Genomic DNA, 6,627 nt, shown 5'->3' on the forward strand with positions numbered 1-6,627 from the left:
TAATATCAATCTCATCCTTATGTCCCTCTCTTCCACGTAAAGGACATGTCAGCCCCAGCACTAGAGTTCATTCTTTGAATTTTTATAATTTATATGGTCCCTGTGTACAACTATAGACTAATAACAAGGCTTTTCCCTTGCTATCCTGTCTTTTGTTATGGAGGTGATGAGAGAAACATAATCCAGAGACAGGTTGATATAAAGCATATGCATAGCAGCATGTGAATGACCCGAGCCCAAGCAATGCAAGCCCAATGACTTTCCATAGGTCTTGGGAAGTATTTCAAAGGGGTCAAATTTTAATCAGAATTAATGTATTCTGGGACTAGTGTTTTTTTTTTTTTTATTGTTGTTAACATTGTATTATGTGATACAGTTTTATAGGCACTGGGGATTCTCCCCGCCCCTCCCATACCCCTCCCCCCATGGTGGATTCCTCCACCTTGCTGCATACCACAGTTCAAGTTCAGTTGAGATTCCTTCCTTGCAAGCACATACCTAGCATAAAGTCCAGCGTCTTATTGTCCAGATAAGTTCAGTGGCCTCTTGGGGAGACCTTCTCTGGTCTGAAGATAGGGCTAACAGAGTAAAGATCCGGTCAGTTAAAAGCCCCAACAAAACTTCAGTATCAATATACAACATTATGGAATTAATTGACATAGTATTGGGTAAACAATATGTTAAAAATAATGCAAGTTCCATTCTTCGAAACATCTGGGTTGAGACAGTATCAATGACAGGTTCAAAAAATAACCAACAACCAAACAAAAATTACAAGTTAAATCAAGGCAAACATGTGGTATCTAACCTTTTGGGGACTAGTGTTGTAACACAACAGGTTAAGGCATGATTACTGGCACCAGCAACACACATTAGAATGCTGGCTTAATTCAGGGTTTTTTCTAATTCTCCTTCTTCCTCCTTTTTTTTTTTTTTTTTTGGTAGACTTATATTTATTGGTAAGGTAAATTTTACAGAAAGAAGGAGAGACATAGAGAAAGATTTTCCATCTACTGGTTCACTCCCTAAATGGCTGTAATGGCCAAGCTGAGCCAATCCAAAGCCAGGATCCAGGAGCTTCTTCCGGGTCTCCCATGTAGGTGCAGGGTCCTAAAACCTTGGGTCATCCTCTACTGGTTTCTCAGGCCACAAGCAGGGAGCTCAATCTGAAGTAGAACATCTGGGACATGAACTGGTACCCATAAGGGATGCCATGCTTGGAGGTAGAAGACCAGCCAGTTGAGCTACTGCTGGTCCTGAGTTCTCTACTGATCCAGCTTCTTACTAATGCATCTGAGAAGGCAGCAAAGGATGGCCCAAATAATTGAACATCTTGGTAAATAAAACAGCCAAGTCTCTACCCGTGTTGAACTAACATTTTAGCGGTTGGAGATTAATAGATAAGAAACAACAGAAACAAATAAATAAATGGTATGGCATGTGACAAGGAGTAATAGTGTTACAAGAGTAAAACAGATGTGGACATTTGGTCTGGGATTTCTGATGGTGCTCAAGGAACTAATGTCCAGTAACCAAGTAACTGAGCCGTAGTTCCAGGTCCACTCCCCATTCCAGCCTCGTGAGAATGTGCATCTTGAGAGGCAGAGGGTGATGGCAGAAGTACATGGAACACTGTCATCCATATGGGCAACCCAGACTGAGTGCTGGGTCTTCAGGAGTGGGTGTGGCCCAGCCTGGTTGTTGCAGGCAGTTGGAGAGTGAACCAGGAGATCCAAGATCGCTCACTTGCTTTCTCTCTTTGTCTTTTGATTGGTGGTGTTGTTCTCTCTTCACCTTTCGTATAAAGTAAAAGTGAATGAATAATTTTTTTAAAGATTTATTTTTCTTAGAAATGCAGATTTTCAGAGAGAAGGCATAGATAGAAAGATCTTCCATCTGCTTGTTTGAGACCTCCTCATTTTATGGCCAGAGCTGAGCCATTCCAAAGCCAGGAGCCAATAGCTTCTTCCAGAACTCCCACACAGGTACAGGATCCCAAGACTTTGGCCATCATCTACTGCCTTCCCAGGCCACAAGCAGGGATCTGGGACTCCTGACTCCTGGCTTTGGATCTGCTCAGCTCCGGCTGTCTTGGCCACTGGGAGAGTGAATTAGTGGACAGATATTTCTCTCTGTCTCTTCTCCTCCCTGTATATCTGACTTTCCAATAAAAATAAATAAATCTTAAGACACATTTTTAAATAGACCAGAGGAGTGTGTTAGGAAGGCAGAAGAGAGGCTTGTGGTTGTAACTTATATGTTGGTCATAGCGGGCCACAATGACAGTGTGATCTTTGAGCTAAGATATTATGGGAGGAGGAGGTGAGCAATACAGGTGACTTACGGGACATGTCTTCGGTAAAGGGAACACCCAGCTCAAAGTCGCACGGTAACAGCATCCATGGTGTGATGAAGGTAGTAGGGTAATTAGGGTGGAGTAAGCAGTAGTTAACACACCTCATGTACTTTCATGCTCAACTCAGCATACTGCTGTAACCAGAAGGAGGAGGGCAGACACACAACAGATGCACATCATGCAGGAAGTTGATAGATCAGGGTCCAAACTGAACTGGAAGGAAGTTGAGACTGTGATCACAGCAAAAATACTGCTCATGGTGGTTGTAAGGTATAGGGACTAATGGCAACTTTTCAGGACCTCTAGACCTTAAGGATCATTGTTGCCAAGCACATCAGTGTTGAGTACAGAAGGGTGTTTTTGGAAGAATTGGTGTAAGTTGAATTCCCTCACCAAGTATCCTTCACCAAGAAGAGGCAGGATGACATCGGCAAGAGGCAGCTGAAAAAGTACTGTCAGGTCATCTGCATCATCATCCACATCCATTTGCACCTGCATCCTCTACATCAGAAAAAACCCATCTGATGGAGATCCAGAAGATGGGGACTGGGACTGGGACTGGGAACAGCTGGAGCAGCAAGTCTCAGTGTGTCAAGTTTTGGTCAGGACAGGATGAATGATATCATTGGGATAACTAAGGGCAAAGGCTACAAAGGTAATCACCAGTTGTTGGCACAAGAAGCTGTTCCCGAGGCCTGCACAAAGCCACCTGTACTACGGTATGGCACCCTGCACACGTGGCCTTCTCCATGACTGACTGGGCTGAAATGCCACCATCAACGAGATAAACAGAAAGATCTACAAGATTGGACACGGTTACCTGATTAAGGATGGCGAAGTGATCAAGTCAACCATGACTTGTCCAAACAAGAATACCGACTCTCTAAGAGGCCTTGTCCTTGCTGTGAAGTCACTAATGACCATCATGCCGAAAAGCTGTGTGGTGAAGGACAAGGTAGCGACTGCTAGCCTTCCAGAAGTCTCTGCTTGCATAGAACAAACAGCAGACCCTCAAGATTGACCTTGAGTTCATCAGCACCACCTCCAAGTTTGGCCATGGCCACTTCCAGAATGTGGAGAAGGCATTCATGGGATCACTAAAGAAGGATCAATGTCAGGAACAGACTGTGCAACTGGTGAGACTTCAATAAAAGTTACTTTCCAGCTGGGGTGGAGGGGACAAAACACACTGAAGTGTTCATGGACTCTGGAGCATGATAGAAAGTGAGGCTTAGCTGCAAGAGGAGAAATGGATGTGTTGAGTCTTTAACCATGATTAATCTATATGGAAAGTGATGGGATTTGGATAGAGTACATGACTTGTGTGCTGGCAAGCCTGAGCTGTTTATCCCTTTCTAAATCTTTGCTTCACCCACATCAAGCTGGTTCTTGCCTCTAGCTCCTCATTCCAACTTCCTGTGGGTGGGAACCCTGGGAGGCAGTGATGTTGGCTCAAATGGTTGGGTTTCTCACCCATAGAAGAGTCTTGGGTTGAGTTCCTAGCTCCTAGTTTCAGTCCAGTTCAGGTGTGTGGGAAATCAACAGGGAGATGGGGATTCCCTCCCTCCCTCTCTGTCATTCAAAGAAATATTTTAGGGCCTGGTGTGGTAGCCTAGTGGCTAATCCTCAGTTTGCGTGCACTGGGATCCCATATGGGTGCCAGTTCATATCCCACTGCTCCACTTCCCATCCAGCTCCCTGCTTGTGGCCTGGGAAAGCAGTCAAGGATGGCCAAAGCCTTGGGACCCTGTACCCATGTGGGAGACCTGGAAGCAGCTCCTGGCCTCGGTTCAGCATAGCTCCGGCCATCATAGCCACCTGGGGAGTGAATTGGTGGACAGAATATCTTTCTCTCTGTCTCTCCTCTCTTTAGATCTGACTTTCCACTAAAAACAAATCATTTTTTAAAGTTTTAAATATTTTTAAAGTAGAATAAAATTTTGAGAATAAACTGCGCTAAAATCTTGCACGACATCAAAGAGAAACAGCTCGCGAGAACTCTGGGTTCTGTGTGAGGAGTAGCCGGGCAGAGCTGTTCATCTTACTTACTAGGTCAGACTGACTAGTCTTATGTACACAAAGACCTGTCTTAGCCATCCTGGGCAGCCTTGAGCAATCCTTTGTTCTTTATTTCCAGAAATTTTTTTAAGATTGTTTATTTGGAAGAGTTAGAGAGGACGCACAAAGAGAGAAAGAGATACAGAGAGACAGAATGTATCTTCCATGCTCATTCACTTCCCAAACAGCATCAATAGCCAGGACTGAGGCAGGCCAAAGACAGAAGCCAAGAGCTTCATCTGGGTCTCCCATTTGAAAGACAGGAATCCCAAATTTGTTCCATCTTCTACTGCTTTTCCTAGACCAGTAGCAGGGATCTGGATTGGAAGCAGAGCAGCCAGGACACCAACCAGCACCCATATAGGAGGCCAGGATTGCAGGTAATTGCAGGTAATGGCTTAGCTCACTATGCTCTAATGCCACTTTCAGAAATGTCCTCCTGAAGGGTAAGTAGGAGCTAAAATCAGGGACCATATTCACCATCTCTGAAAGTGTTTGTAGCCAACCAGATTCTAAAAAGAATAATTTCCAATCATGGAAAATTCACCCTCACTTATGTGAAGCCATGCCTTTGGATTTTTCAGTGCACAAATGCTAACTGGAATTTGATGACTTTGGAATATCCCAGGACTTATTAAATATAGTGATTGGAGTATTCTGATAGGTTACTGGACATATATCTCCCAGGCCTAGGGCATTACCTCTGTAAACCTTATATCAATGTTTTTATATGTCTTGTTTATTCCATGAATTGCAGTGGGCAAAAAGTCATAATAGTAAGAAAATAAGTGTGTGTATACCCCCACATATACACATGGTCTTGAGGGCAAGCTACAGTGCAGGATGCAGACGGTCTATGTTATTTGTTGTGCTCAGCCTTGGAAAGCTCATCATCCAATCCCATTCAAGCTCTCCTTGAGTTTGATACTCAGGGTCCCCTTGCCAGGACTTAGTAAATATGGCATTAAGTCCCAATCCATCAGTGCTTCGATCTCTCAGTGTTTCTGGGAACTGACCCCATCGGGAGGCTCTCTAGGGTCTCTACCCTAACTGGCCTTCTTATCTGCGCATAAACTCAGATCCCAACTAAAGGGGCTCATTATGAATAACAAAACACCCCTAGAACACAGGAAATCTCCTGGAGTTTAGGAGCTCTCTGACAAAAAACCATGATGTGGGTTAAAGATAACTAAGGGTACCTCACAGGTGTTCAGAGGGATAAGGGGTAAGGTCCACAGGGGCTTTGTGACCAGTGCAAAAGAGTCCTTAGTTTCTACTCCCAGGAACATGGGAGGCCATTACATGTTTACACCCCTTCCCCCAATAACCCAGTGCTCATGCATGCAAGGCAGTTGGATGCTTGAAGATAAAGCTCAGTGGCCAAACACTGCCATTATGAGGTTGAAAGGCCCCATCCAGCTGTGGCCAGTTCAAGAGGCCTGCTCATAGGTGACAACTATGCCTTCATCTTTACTTTTCTGACATAAAGCCAACAATTCCCTTGTTATAACAAACTACCTCCAAGTAAACATGGAAATCATGTAACACACATGGCAACCTAGCAGCCATACATGCACTCCCAAGTATTTTTGAATATGCATATGCTTCCAGGATCTTGTCCCCAAACTTAACATGTAGTACAACTTCCCTCAAAGCAAGTCCTGCTTGTTTTTCTGTTTTGTTTCATTTTATCTGGTCATGAAGCAATCTCCTTTTATTTTTGCCAGTACAAGATTCCTTTTGGCTTACAGCCCATATCATTGCGTTTCTACTACTAGAGACAGCTAGATTCAAAGTCCTTGTCTTTGCCCAACAAAAGAATTTCCAATATGAGATAGCGTAGCAGTGTGCAAGCTAGCCAGGTTTAATGAAAATACACATGACAGGCCAGGCAGGTATCTAAGCAAAGAACTAAGGGTCCAGTCTGCATCCAGATATAGATATGTGCTTACCATTTTGTCTCTCCTTCTTTCTTGGATATTGCTGGGCAAAGGACTTTCCAGGTGTGGAATTGATGAGATTTTTCCAAATTGTTACCCTAGTGTGACTGGAACTAAAACAGCTCCTTCGCTCCCCACCCCCCTTGCACAGGCAAGAAGATTCCTGAAGCTGTCCCCCTGGGCAAGTGCTGGACTCACCTAAGAAGCTATTGGAGGGGCCAGTGCTGTGGCATAGCTGAAAGCTGCCACCTGTGGTATAGGCATCCCAAATGG

At 44.3% G+C, this 6,627-nt stretch overlaps 1 pseudogene; it reads left to right on the forward strand.

Annotated features, from left to right (window-relative positions):
• The first annotated feature begins 2,349 nt into the window (after positions 1 to 2,349).
• On the forward strand, positions 2,350 to 3,721 carry LOC121144980 (annotated as a pseudogene).
• The last annotated feature ends 2,906 nt before the right edge of the window (positions 3,722 to 6,627 follow it).

This window comes from Ochotona curzoniae, unplaced genomic scaffold, assembly GCF_017591425.1.
Source record: "Ochotona curzoniae isolate NIBS_2020 unplaced genomic scaffold, NIBS_Ocur_1.0 scaffold_3208, whole genome shotgun sequence".
NCBI classification, from domain to species: domain Eukaryota; kingdom Metazoa; phylum Chordata; class Mammalia; order Lagomorpha; family Ochotonidae; genus Ochotona; species Ochotona curzoniae.